A 15,248-nucleotide genomic window follows, 5' to 3' on the forward strand; every position below is an offset into this window, starting at 1 on the left:
TGTCATATTCGGTCAAATGCTGCCTTGATGTTGAAGCCAGTCACTCGAAGCACACCTCTGAGGTTCAGGTCTTTTGTTCATGTTTGGACTAAGATTTTAATGGGGTCAGGAGCTGAGTGAGGCTGGAAGAATCCACATGAGCATTGGAGGCAGATTGTTGCTGAGCAAGTGTCACTTGATAGAATTCTCAATGACTCTTTTAATCACTTTTCTGATGATTGGGAGGTGACTGACAGGACAGTAATTGGCCAGATTGGATTTATCCTGATTTTTGTGGGCAGGACATACCTGGGCAACTTTCCACATTGTTGGGTAGATGCCAGTGCTGTAGCTTTACTGGAGCAGCACGGTATGGGTTCAGCTAGCTCTGGAGAACAAATCTTCATTCCTACTGCTGAAATGTTGTCTGGGCCCATCGCCCTTGCAGTATCCAGTACAGGCAACCATTCCTTGAAATCATGTGGAGTGAATTGAATTGGCTGAAGCACAGCATCCGTGATGGTGGGGATCTCAGGAGGGGGCCAAGATGGATCATCCACTCAGTACCTCTGGCTGAAGATAGTTGCAAATGCTTAAGTCATGTCTTTTGCACTGACATGCTGGGCTCCACCATCACTGTGGAACCTCCTCCTTCCATTCGTTGTTTAATGTCCACTGTCATACATATTGAATGTGGCATAACCGTGGATCAATCCATTGGTGTGGGATTACTTTGCTCACTCCAGCACATATTGCTTCTGCCGTTTAGCATGCATATTGTCCTGTGGTTTAGCTTAACCAAGTCAGCACCTTATTTATAAGTATGTTTGGCATTGCTCACCTACAATCCTCATTGAACCAGGGCTGAACACCACCCCCCCCCCCCCCCCCCCCCCGGGGTTCGGTCATAATGATAGTGTGCAGAACTATGAGATTAGACATTATAGTTGAATGCAATTCTGCTGATGGCCCACAGAGCCATGTTAAATCCGTTCTCAATTTCTCCATTTAGCATGGTGCTCGTGCCACAATACAATGGAGGGTATGTTCAATATGAAGACGGGACTTTGGCTCCACAAGGATTGTGGTGCAGTCACTCCAACACATACCATCATGAACAGATGAATCTGTGACCAGTAGATTGGTGAGGATGAGGTCAAGTAGGCTTTCCCTCTTGTTTTTCTCTCTCCACCTGTTGCCACCAGTCTGGCAGTTATGAGGGATCTGATCAAATGCCTTGTGCCAGTCCATATAAATAATATCCATAGACATTCACTTTAGTCATTTCTTCAAAATATTTATTCAGATTCATCACGTATGACCTATCTGAGCCCATGTCTTTGATCAGCTTGATTTGATTTGATTTATTATTGTCACATGTATGAGTATACAGTGAAAAGTATTGTTTCTTGCATGCTGTACAAACAATGCATACCGTACATAGGGAAGGAAGGAGAGACTGCAGAATATAATGTTACAGTTATAGCAAGGTGTAGAGAAAAGATCAACTTAATACGAGGTAGGTCCATTCAAAAGTCTGATGGTAGTAGGGAAGAAGCTGTTCTTGAGTCGGTTAGTACATGACCTCAAACGTTTGTATCTTTTTCCTGACGGAGGAAGGTGGAAGAGAGTATGTCCGGGGTGCGTGGGGTCCTAAATTATGCTGGCTGCCTTTCCGAGGCAGCAGGAAATGCAGTCAATGGATGGGAGGCTGGTTTGCGTGATGGATTGGGCTACATTCACAACCTTTTGTAGTTTCCTGCGGTCTTGGTCAGGGCAGGATCCATACCAAGCTGTGATACAACCAGAAATAATGCTTTCTATGGTGCATCTGTAGAAGTTGGTGAGAGTCGTAGCTGACATGCCAAATTTCCTTAGTCTTCTGAGAAAGTAGAGTCATTGGTGGGCTTTCTTAACTATAGTGTTGGCATGGGGGGTCCAGGACTGGTTGTTGGTGATCTGGACACCTAAAAAGTTGAAGCTCTTAACCCTTTCTACTTTGTTTCCATTGATGGAGACAGGGGCATGTTCTCCACTGCGCTTCCTGAAATCGATGACAATCTCCTTCTGAAAGCATTCAAAGTGATCAGTCACTCTAGCTTTAATTATAGACAGCAACAATTTTCCAACAACATATGTTAGGTTAACTTGTCTATAATTCCTTAGTCTCCCTTTCTTCATTCTTTCATTAAAAAAGGTAAAATTAGGACCAGCAATATATTTTCCCTGTAGCCTGTCAAACGTAGCAGCAATATTGCTCCATGTATGAACCATCTATAATTCATTCCCAAGACATCGCCTATGCAGCTGGTATGCACTTTGGAAATGTTGGTCTGCTTCACTTAGTAGGTAAATTAAGAGCTGATGCTGGGGCAAAGTTGATGCTGAGGCTCCTGCATATAACCTGCACTGTACCTGATCTACAATTGATAGATGGAGCAATGTAGAAGGTGAAGTACTTCTATCTCCATGAAACCTATTCTATTGGTGATCTGCTAATGTTCCAAGAAATGACTTTGGATAAGTTGTACTGAGCAGTTTGTTGCGACGTGATCACTTCAGTCCATATCAATACCATAAACGTCTAGTAGCTCCTTCCACAATTCCAGAAAGTACAGCATGAATCACTTAACAGTGGTCTTGTGCCATAGTAAGAGGAAGCCTGACTAAAAGGTTTTGCACACTTTGCATTGAAGTTACTAATCTTAATTGGCAATTGAGGAAATGTTATGAAACCACTGACTTTCAAGCTTAGTTCTTCAATTTGTTTCATTTGTTATAATGTCCTATTTTGCAATAATTTGTTCCATGTTTTATAAATTAGTCAGCTTTTTTTGAAGGATATTTTATGCCAATACACAATGTCAGCAAAAACAACAGTCCAACAAGACACAATTAACTGTTTCTACAATTTCCCCCCTTTAATCCCTCCCCCTCCCCGCGATGCTCTGATCCTCAAATAAAGTCATGAATGGCCTTCACCACACTTCGAAGCCCTCTTCCCACGCCCTTAGAGCAAACTTAATCTTCTCCAGCCACAGAAAGTTGTACAAGTCCCCTAGCCAGGACACAGCCCCCGGTGGCATATCTGACCTCCAGTTCAAAAGGATTCTTCACCGGGCAATCAGAGAGGCGAAGGCCACGACATCGGCTCCCTTCCCCTCTAAGCAGCCCTGGCTCCTCCAAGACCCAAAGATTGCCAAAGAGTCCAAAGATGTGCGGGTTAGGTGGATTGGCCATGCTAAATTGCCCGTAGTGTAAGGTTAATGGGGGGATTGTTGGGTTACAGGTATACGGGTTACGTGGGTTTAAATAGGGTGATCATTGCTCGGCACAACATCGAGGGCCGAAGGGCCTGTTCTGTGCTGTACTGTTCTATTCTATTCTATTGCCACTTTAGGGTCCGGCTTACCCTCGGCCCCCACTGCCCTGCATAATGTCCTGAACACCGCCTCCCAAAAACTCTCCAACTTCTCGCGTACAGCCCCAGTCCACACTTCTCACACCCGCTGGAAGAACCCACTCTTCTGAGCCCAAATCGTGTGGACCCTGTGCATCTCTTTGAACTGAATCAAGCTCATCCTCGTGCAGGAGGAAGTTGAGTTCACCTGCCGCATCACCTCACACCAGAGTCCGCATCCTATCTCTCTCTCAACTCCTATCTCCAACTTACACTTTATCCTTACCACCAGTGCCTTGCCCTGCTTTCCCAGCCACCCGTAGATGTCCCCAATCCTGCCCTTTCCCAAGTCATTAGGGAGCAGCAGTTGCTCCAATTATGTGTTTTCTGGTAGTTGGGCAAACATCAGCAACTCTTTTCGATCAAAGTCCCACACCTGCTTATACCTAAATTCACTTCTCCTCGGTAACTCAAACCTCTCCCACAGCTCATCCATTTTGGAAAACTTCCCCTCCGAGAGGACGTCCCTAACCCACTCCAGCCCCTCCTCCCTCCACTTCCTATACATCGCATCTATCCCTCCCAGCTGAAAACTATGGTTCCCACACAGTGGCGTCAACACCGACATTTTGTCCAATTTAAAATGCCTCCTCAACTGGTTCCATATCCTACTGTCAACTCCATTACTAGACTGTCCATACACTGCGCCGGGGCTTACGGCAATGGACCATCACCAGGGCCCTCAAACTAGAACCGCTGCAGGACTCCTGCTCCGACATAATCCACTCTGCTCCCCACCAATGCCTCACATTCTCCACATTCGCAGCCAGTAACAATACATTGGGTTGGGAATGCCAACCCCTCTTTCTGCCTCTGAGTAGAGCCCTCTTCACCATCGGTACCTTCCCCACCCATATGAACTCCAAAATCAGCACCTCCATCCTCCGGAAAAAGGCCTTAGGGAGAAAGATTGGGAGGGTCTCAAAGACAAACAGGAACCTTGGCAACACATTCATCTTTGCATAGAATTCATAGAATTCCTACAGTGCAGAAGGTCATTCGGGACATCGAGTCTGCACCCCACCTGCATCACCCCGCCAACGTCAAGAACAAAGTATCCCACCTCATTGAAATCCCCCTTAACCTCTTCCACAAACCCTGTCAAGTTCCAACTGTGTATTGTGGCTCACTCATGCGTTACCTGAATCCACAAATACCTGAACCGCTCTCTTGCCACCTCAAATGGCAGCGCCCCCAAATTGGCTCCCCACCACGCCACACTCACCGGAAACACCTCCTCTTCCCTACGTTCAACTTATAAGTGGAGAAGGCTCTGAATCTCTCCAACAGGCTCATATTCTGCCCATAGTTTCCAGCAGGACACAAACAACAACAGGTTGCCTGCATACAGCGACACCCAGTGTCCCCCCCCCCCCCCCCCCCCTCGTGATCCTTAGCCACTCATCAGTCTTAGAACCAAGGCAGTGCATAAAACCTCTGTAACAGGGAAAGAGGTTCCCAAATTTGAGTACCATCCCTGTATTGTATGGTAACTATAGCTGGTTATTCAATGTGGATGTTGTTTCGGGAAATGTGAAGTCTTAAGGATTTCCGGTATCGTAGATACATTGTGTAACAAAGGCTGCATTCTATAGGAACTGTGTGTTTAATAATTCATACATCTTACTTGTGTCAGAGTACAGTCATCCAGTTTGACTGTATTTGCCTTTTCTTTACTTTAATAAATAGTCTTCAATAATTGTTACATGATGACTGGGTTATTTATTCTCACTGACTCTCTTTGGTGTGTTGACTCCTCACATCAGAACAAAACTACACACCCTCACAAACCGGTGTTACAAGGTGGGATACACTCATAAATAACATCAGCTTGCTTTGTGACAGTCCTAACAATAGCAGAGATATGAATTACAAAAGAATTGAAAAGGAATGGTTTTGTGATAGGTACAGCTTTAGTCAAGTGAAAAACAGGATGTTGTACTTGGACACTACTTGTTTCTGATGGGTTTGGATGGAGGAGGAACCATTGTACGGTACCGTGCAAACCGTGGGCAGCACGGTAGCATAGTGGTTAGCATAAATGCTTCACAGCTCCAGGGTCCCAGGTTCGATTCCCGGCAGGGTCACTGTCTGTGCGGAGTCTGTACGTCCTCCCCGTGTGTGCGTGGGTTTCCTCCGGGTGCTCCGGTTTCCTCCCACAGTCCAAAGATGTGCGGGTTAGGTGGATTGGCCATGCTAAATTGCCCGTAGTGTCCTAGAAAGTAAGGTTAAGTGGGGGGTTGTTGGGTTACGGGTATAGGGTGGATACGTGGGTTTGAGTAGGGTGATCATGGCTCGGCACAACATCGAGGGCCGAAGGGCCTGTCTGTGCTGTACTGTTCTATGTTCTATGTACAGTGGGTCGTTTTAGCCTCAAAGTACTCGGAGGAAAGCAAATGAAACCACCTTAGCTACCTTTCCATCATATCAAGAATTTCATGTGTCTGAGACTTGAGTGGGGACCTGCTCAAGGGCAGAACAGATTTGGACATACCAAGTATGAACTAAGGGATGTGGACTTGCAGAGAAAGAGAAAACATGAGAATTAATATAGAATATAAGTGATACATAAGACAGCCGGTGAAATAGTGACAATCAAATGCGGCCCAATATTAGAAGTACTAGCGTTGCTCCTTCAGCATTTTGAGGGTGTTGCAAAGAAACATGGCTTTGCACCATGAGATTAGTTCACTCAAATAAACTTGTGACTATCTCAGCACACAATACATGGTGCAGAGAGATCATCCAACAAGCGGCACGGTAGCACAATGGTTAGCACTGTTGCTTCACAGCGCCAGGGTCCCAGGTTCGATTCGCACTTGGGTTACTGTCTGTCTGCACGTTCTCATCATGTCTGCGTGGGTTTCCTTTGGGTGCTCCGGTTTCCTCCCACAAGGTCGAAAGACGTCCTTGTTAGGTGAATTGGACATTCTGAATTCTCCCTCAATGTGCCCGAACAGGCGCTGGAGTGTGGCGACTCGAGGATTTTCACAGTAACTTCATCGCAGTGTTATTGTAGGCCTTCTTGTGATAATAGTACATAATTTTTTTTTGAAAAATAATTTTTTGAGCTATTTATATTTTAAATTATTACCACGATGGACAGAAACACAACCCCAAACCAGCCAACATGGCTATACATAATCAGCACAACAAAAAAATACCCCACCGACCTGCCCTAACCTCGCTCAACTCTTTCTGCCTCCCCCCTTTTAAACCCCCCCCCCCGCTGATGCCTTTTTTGTTTCCAAAGAAGTCGATAAATGGCTGCCACCTCCGGGCAAACCCTTCCACCGAGTCGCTCAAGGTGAACTTTATTTTCTCTAGCCTGAGAAACCCTGCCAGGCCACTCACCCACACCCCTGACTTTGGGGGTTCCGAGTCCCTCCATTCTAACCAGATCCGTCTCTGGGCTATCAGGGAGGCAAAGGCCAAGACATTGGCCTCTCTTGACCCCTGGACTCCCGGATCTTCTGACACACCAAAAATCGCCACCGTGGACTCGGGGCCACCTTCACTTTCAGAACCTCCGACATATCGCGGCAAACCCCTGCCAGAATCCCCCAAGCTTCGGACAACCCTAAAACATGCGGACATGATTCGCGGGCCCACCTGCACACCACCCACACCTATCTTCCACCCCTTAAAAAAAACCTGCTCAAAGATTATTATGAAGGGATGTATTCTCTAGCTCCAGCTATTTCTGAATGCTCTTAACAGAAAAGGAAATGGGAGAATGTTAGCGGTGTAACAACAGAACCAAAAAAGTCATCTTCTGGAGGGCAACTAGGGATGGGCAATAAATATTGGTCTTGTCAATGCCGCTGATTTCCCATGAATTCATAAATAAATAAATGACAACTCACAATTGTTTACACAGGATTTTCCTGCCAAAGGTCAATGGATTTTTGGCTGCCTTTCCACATTTTCCATCCCACCAGCAACGATTCCTGCCACAGACCGGACTGGAAAATCCCAGCCATTATTTTTGATACCATTCATCATCGTTCTCAGTTAAACTGTAGATAGCTTTTGATTAAGAATCACAATTGAAGAACAGGCAATTATTGTAATGGCTACAGTCACTTACCTGTCAGTGTGATTATGGGATTGTCATGGGAGTGTCCCTTTAAGAAATGTTTTGACTTATCACATGGCTTCAATAATGTAATTGTGTGGGTGGAGCTGGGCTGTGGCTCTGAGTTTTACTTTCATTTTGGTTTGGCCTTGTTTTGGTGGCTCTGAGCTTTTGCTTTCGTTTTCACATTTGGCTGCTGTATTCAGACAGACAAGTATCTTGGAGTGTCTCTCTACCTTCAGTTTAAAAGCTGTTTCACGACTCTTGATAACTTATATAGAAATGATTGTTTTCTGGAAGGAATTCAAACCTGCTGCTTTGAAAAGGACACAAGGGCATCCATACCAGGTTTTGAGTGCCGTGTGCTGGGCCATACCTTGGAAAAGGGGTCTCTGGTTTATGGGATCTTGTTATTAAATTGGAACAGCTTAAGGGGGGAATGTATTGAGGGTTATACATAGGTTACTGTAGCTGTGTGGGGTATTTATGTTGGTAGTTGATAAAAATGCTTACTGTGTGTGTTTATAAAAATGTTAACTAAATTTGTAGAATAAACTTTGTTTTTGATTAAAAGTGTTTAAGGCCCCTGTTGAATAACACCTGAAAGGCAGGCCCTTGTGCACATTGTAACCAAAATAAATAAACAGCTGTAGGTCAGATGAACTCCATGATATACTTTGAAGTTTTCTAAACCCTGGCCCATAACAGGATAATGAAAATTGTCAGGGATTATGAACACAGCAACAGCTGTGATGTTACTTTTTTTTAAAACTCATATGATCTCAGCCAGGCTTTGATTGATTTACCTAAAGATATCTAAACCTCAACTGATAAAAAGAACAGCCAAACAAAAACAGAGACTACTGTATGCTTTATTAATCATGCTCTCAGCCTGTTCTGCACCCTTCAATGATTTTTGCACATAGATCCTCTGCCCTTGCACCCACTTTAGAATTGTACTCTCTATTTTATATTGTCTTTCCATGTTCTTCCCACTAAAATGAATCACTTCACATTTCTTTGCACTGAACCACATTTTCCACTTGCCCACACAGCTAGAGTATTGCGTCAGGTTCCGGGCACCACCTTTTAGGAAGGATGGGAAGGCCTTAGAGAGAGCACAGAAAAGATTCACGAGAATTCAAGGGACAAGGAATTTCAGCTATGTAGGAAAATAGAAGTTGGGTCTGTTTTCCTTGGGGAAGAGAAAGCTGTAAGGAGATCTGATAGAGTTATTTAAAGGCATGAGCGGTCTGGACAGGGTAGACAGGGAGAAGCTGTTCCCACTCGTGGAAGACACAAGAACAAGAGGGAACAAATTTAAAGTAATTGGTAACAGAAGCAAAAGTAATATGAGGAAAAGATTTTTCAAGCAGCAAATGGTTAGCATCTGAAATGCATTGCCTGGGAATGTGGTGGAGGCAGATTCAATCAAGACATTCAAAATGGAATTATGATGTTATCTGAAAAGGAAGAATGTGCAAGGTTACAGGTGACACTGTAATGGTACTAAATGAATTGCTCATTAAGAGAGCTGGCGCAGACACAATTGGCCAAATGGCCTCCAACACTGTAACGTTAAAAGGATAATGGAACAAACAATTGTAGATCATTGAGGAATTAATGGGAAAAGCTTTTGCAGTATGTGAAGAGTGAGTCTACTTTCAAAGGCTGTATTGGGCTATTGAAGGATTCTCAAGGACAGGTAATAATGGGGATGACAGAACTGTGGTTATATGCATAATCAAGTGTATGTGTAAATATGTACAGCCTCCAACCAGCAGGTGTCAGGCAAGTAATAGCACGGGACACTGTAACCTGGGGAGAGTCTGGAGGAGAAATCATTGTGGTCATTCGTGTTTGTATTAGTTCCAGCTTGATAGCATTAGTTTCCTACCCACAGTTTATTATACTATAATAAAATTGACTAGTACTCCGTCTCAGTAATTGTCATAACATGGTACCTGCAGTGGTGATCAAAAAAGTAAAGATCAGAAGTATGAAGATTTGAAGGACACAGTCTGCTAATTGGTGAAACGGTGCTCCAAGGAAAATGTGGAATATCGAAGGTAATCTCTGAAAACGCAAAACCAATGCAAGAGGAAGATGGAAAGTTTAAAAACTCCTGAACAACTTCGAGTGGCCGGTAATGTTGATGGCAATTGGTGTGCATTTAAACAACAGTTTACACTGTATGTAGCAGCTCTAGGATTGCAGGAGCAGCCAGATGAAAGAAAAATAGCATTGTTGCTAACAGTAGCAGGCCCGCAGGTGATTGAGATTTATAACACCTTTGTATATAATCAAGAGCACAATAGTAAAAGCTTTGATGCCGTCATTAAAATATTTGATGAGCATTGCACGCCGATAAAGAATGAAACTTTTGAGCTACATATATTTAGAACGCGCACGCAGAAGATGGGCGAGTCCCTTGATAGCTTTCTTATGAACCTCAAGTTAAAAGCACAAACGTGTAACTTTGCGACTTTAAAATCCTCAATGTTTCGGGATCAAATTGTCTTTGGAGTAAGTTATGATAAGATGCTTGAATGGCTTTTGCGGTAGAATAAGCTTCAGTTAGAAGACACGATTAAGATTTGCCACGCTAGTGAACTAGCTGCGCAACATATCAGCACATTGAATGCATAAAGTTTTGGCGTGAAAATTGGGAGTGATGCTGACGCCATAGGTGTTGTGATGCACTCTAAAATAAAACAGTGGTCTCAGCAGCGGTGGCCATTTTAAATGATTGCCAGAAGCAGCCATTATATGCAAAAGGTGTGGAAAAATGCACCTACCGAGGCAATGTGTAGCATATGGCAAAATTTGCACAAAGTGCAAAGGGAAAAAATCATTTTGCGAAACAATGTTTCACAAGTAACAAAAGTGAATGCAGGGAAGTCAATTAATACAATTGATGACATTAATTTGGAAGGCACATTTTTTATTGATGTAGTCTTGGATGAAGACAGGGCAAACACAGCCAAAAAGAATAAAATGTTGCCTACAAGAACAAAAAGTGATAAAAATGATAATGCAACAGTGACAAAGAACAAATGCACAGTTTCTTTGTTGATAAATTGATTGCTCATCACTGTGAAGTTAGATACAGGAGCAAGAGCAAACCTCATAAGCATCATTGTTATCAAGACTATGTAATTAAAACCAAGAACACACCAGTCTTCTTGAAATACTATAATGGTCAGAATATTTGCACATTGGGAGTGGGTGAATTGAATGTCCAAGTAAAAAATAAAGTTCACAAATTAAAATTCCCAATAGTAGCTGAAGATCATGAGTTAGTATTAAATGATGAAGCATGTGAAGCACTGGAACTGTTGAAAAGAGTGTATAGCACTGACCATGCACTGAGCACACACAGTGGATCAGTGAAGTCCATTATGCCGGCTTTTCCAGAAATATTCCGGGTTTTGATGTTTTCCCTTTCACTTACAAGTTTCAATTAAAAAATCATGCTCAACCAGTGATACATGCTCCAAGAAGAGTTCCAGCACCATTACGTGACTGTCTAAAGGCTGAATAAGACAGGGTGACAAATCTTGGCATTATAAAAAAGATTGAAGAGCCGACAGATTGGGTCAATTCGATGGTATGTCTGAAAAAAAGAAACAATGATCTTCGAATATGTACGGATCCCAAAGATTTAAATGCAAGTATAAAAAGGAAACACTATTCAATACCTAAAAGAGAGATCACAAGTGAGATGTCTGGTTTGAAATATTTCAGCAAACTTGATGCTTCACAAGGATTTTGGCAGCTCAAGCTAGATAAAGAAAGTACCAAGTACTGTATGTTCAATACTCCGCTTAGCAGATATTGCTTTCTTCATATGCCCTTTGGCATAATTTCAGCGTCAGAAATATTCCACAGAGTGATGGAAATATTGTTGATGGCATTCAGCAGGTCCTGGAACAACATGCGGTCCCGGTACACTTGAGGCCACATGGGGCTCCTCCGGCGCCTTCGCACCACCACCTGCCCCTGCTCCTCCCCCTGCACCCCATCAGGATCCGAATCCTCGTCCTCCGCATGCCTGACGATGTGGTGGTCATTGTGCCGGTCCCTCAGCTGCAGCCACCGCTCCAGCAGCTGCTCTGAGCCGCCTTTGGCTTCTACATGGCTACCTGCAGGGCAGTCGCTCCCGCCACGTCGGCAAACATAGCTGGATGGTGCGCAAACATGACGACCTAGACGAATGTGGGGGGGGGGGGGGGGGGGTTTGGGAAGGACAGATAACAACATATTTGACACCTCGACAGCCAGGGCCCATGGGATACATGGGTGCCCCGACTGCCTGGTTTCGCTGCAGACATGCATGCAACCTTCACTCGGCCCACAGTATCCATCCACCACCCACTTAACCCCGTCCCTCCTCATTGCGGCGCCACTTGCCTCGGCCCATCAGCGTGACCGGCACTTGGAAGTGAGTCTTCGTCACCGTCCTGCCATGGCAGGCTGGCTGGCATGTCACTACCGTGGGTAAACTTGCCCGCACAGCGTCATCATTTCCTCCACCGCCTCCTCCCTCCTCTACCCCCTGCTCCTTCCTCCTTCCTCCACTCCCTGCTCCCTCCACCCCCTCCTCCCTCCTTCACCCCCTCCTCCACTCCCTGCTCCCTCCTCCACCCCCTGCTCCTTCCTCCACCCTCTCCTCCACTCCCTCCTCCACCCCCTGCTCCTTCCTCCACCCCCTCCTCCACTCCCTGCTCCCTCCACCCCCTCCTCCACTCCCTGCTCCCTCCTCCACCCCTGCTCCTTCCTCCAGCCCCTGCTCCTTCCTCCACCCCCTCCTCCACTCCCTGCTCCCTCCTCCACCCCCTGCTCCTTCCTCCACCCCCTCCTCCTTCCTCAACCCCCCTCCTCCCTACTCCACCTCCTTCCTCCATCCCCTCCTCCCCTCCACCCCCTGCTCCCTCCTCCACCCCTGATCCTTCCTCCACCCCCCTCCATCTACTCCACCTCCTTCCTCCATCCCCTCCTCCCCCCTACACCTCCTCCTCCACCCCCTGCTTCCTCCTCCACCCCCTGCTCCCTCTTCCACCCCCTGCTCCTTCCCTCCCCCCCCCCAGCATTGCGGCATCGTTCTCTGAGAACCCCCCATTACCGGGCGTTGCGGCATCCTTCGAGAACCCCCCCCAGCAATGGCCGTGGACGCCACCTCCTACTGCCTACGGTGCTGCCGGCCACTCACCTCCTTCCTTCACATCGTCAGCCAGCATGACTGGCTGACCAATTTATTTACCAGGGGTGAATGGCGACGGCATGACCTGGGTTCACGCCGTCGGGACTTTGGCCCATCCGGGCCGCTGAATAGTGGGGGGCCCAGAGAAGTGCCGTACTTGGTACCTCGGGTGATTCTGCGGCAGGCTCGGCGCCGACCTCGATGACGTCGTTCTCGCTGGTTCGGAGAATGGCGGAACGGCGTTGGACCGGCGCTGCGGAAAAAATGGCGCGAACGGCGATTCTCCCATACGGCATGGCATGGGAGGATCCCGCCCATGGTCTACCTATGTTCATTGTCGAGACATATCATAGACCTTTGGTTGCAATAGTCAAAAAGAATCTCAGTGAGATGTCACCTCGCATTCAACGCCTAACGATGAAACTTCAGAGATATGACTTCGAATTAATCTATACACCTGGCAAACACATTGTGGTAGTGGATCCATTGTCTAGAGCTACAACAACACAAGTTGACAATTCTATTGAAGAGGATGTGCAGGTTTGTGTAGATATGATTATGGAAACACAATCAGTGTTGGATGCAAAGTCAAAACTGATTGTTGAAATATTACAAATGGTGGTACACAATCTCAACAATGGATGGCCGAACGGTTCATATTCTAAGTATCATCACAAACGATCAGAGCTATGTGTAGCAAATGGTTTGTTACTGAGGCAAGAGAGAATCGTAGTTCCACAGTCTCTGCGCAAGGAAATACTACAAAAGATTCATGAGGGTCACCTTAGAATCAAGAAATGCAAGCAAAGAGTGCGAGATACTGTATATTGGCTGGGAATAAACAAAGACATACAGAACATAGTGGGAAAGTGTACCACTTGTCAATGATATCAATATCGTCAAGCAAAGTAACCGACGAAAATGGGTGAAATTGTGTTAGTTCGTTTGCAAAAGGTTGGGATAGACTTATTCTACCTTGATGGTAAAGAATATTTGGTCGTAGTAGACTATTACTCAAATTATCCAGAAGTAGCACAATTACCGAGCTCATCAGCAAATTGTGTAATCATGTATACAAAATCAATGTTTGCACGACATGGAATACCCGAGGTAGTAATGAGTGATAATGGACCATGCTTCAACAGTAAAGAATGGAAGGAATTTGCACAGCAATATGATTTTAAGCATGTAACGTCAAGTCCATTATACCCACAATCAAATGACAAAGCAGAAAAATGGGTTCAGATAGTCAAGCAATTACTGAAGAAGGCTATGGACAATAAAGATGATTTAGCATATTTAGCACTGCTCAGCTTACGTACATCTCCATTAAGTTGTGATTTAGCGAGAGCAGAAATGTTGATGAGTCGGATACTACGAACAACTCTGACATGTCATACCTACCAAGCAATGAGTAAATGAAAAGATAAGAGATCAAATGGAATCTCAGAAGAAGAAACAAAAGGAATATTATGACAAGTCTACAGGAGTCTGAAACCTTTGAAACCAAATGACATGGTGAGAGTGGAGGATCCTTATGGCTGGTCAAAATGTGCTAATGTATTGTATAAAACAGATCCAAGGTCCGATTCTGTGAATGCTGAGCAAGGACAGACTTTAAGGAGGAATAAACGAGCACTCTTAAAAGTGAACAAGTTAAAAATCAATGTACAGAATGATTGTCAGAAACATTGATACAATCACAGTGGACATACCTACAGAAGTTCAGAACTATCAAACAGATTCACCAAACTTGAGACCATCAACGGGGAACAGAAAAAAACAGAAAGGTTGGATCTGTGAATGGACAATTTAACTGTACATGATGCAAAATATATCATATATATTTACTGAAATAATTAATTGTATGTTTTCTTCGAAATCTCAAATGGGGATGTAGTGATATGCATAAGCAAGTGTATAATAAATATGCATAGCCTCCAACCAGCAGGTGTCAGGCAAGTAATAGCATTTGAAGTTGTAACCTGGGGAGAGTCTGGAGGAGAAATTATTGTGGTCAGTCATGTTTGTATTTGTTCCAGTTTGATAGCATTAGTTTCCTACCCACAGTTTATACTATAAGAAAATTAACTAGTCTTGAACTAGATGTTCTTTAGTACGCTGACTCAGTAATTATCTCTATACAAGAATATAACAAGAGCTATCAAATGAGTATCTTGCATTTGTCTTCAATCTTGAAGATGATGCTTGCTGCTAGAATGCAATGAGGGTGTTAACAACATACCGATCAATATTAACATGGTTAAACATATTGATTTAGATAGAATACAAAAATCAGAAAATAGAGCAGTTAAGCTCCTAGGATTCTTTAATTTTAATCCTTCTTGAGATGTGAATGTAACTGACAAGATCAGCATTTATTATCTATCCCTAATTGCCATGGAGAAGGTGATAGTTAGCTGCCTTCTTGAATCGCTGCAGTCCATGGGGTGCAGTACACAACTGTTAAGGGAGTTCCAGGATTATAAATCCATCCAGAGTGAAGGAAAGGCAATGTGGTTCCACAT

This window comes from Scyliorhinus canicula, chromosome 9, assembly GCF_902713615.1.
Source record: "Scyliorhinus canicula chromosome 9, sScyCan1.1, whole genome shotgun sequence".
NCBI classification, from domain to species: Eukaryota; Metazoa; Chordata; class Chondrichthyes; order Carcharhiniformes; family Scyliorhinidae; genus Scyliorhinus; species Scyliorhinus canicula.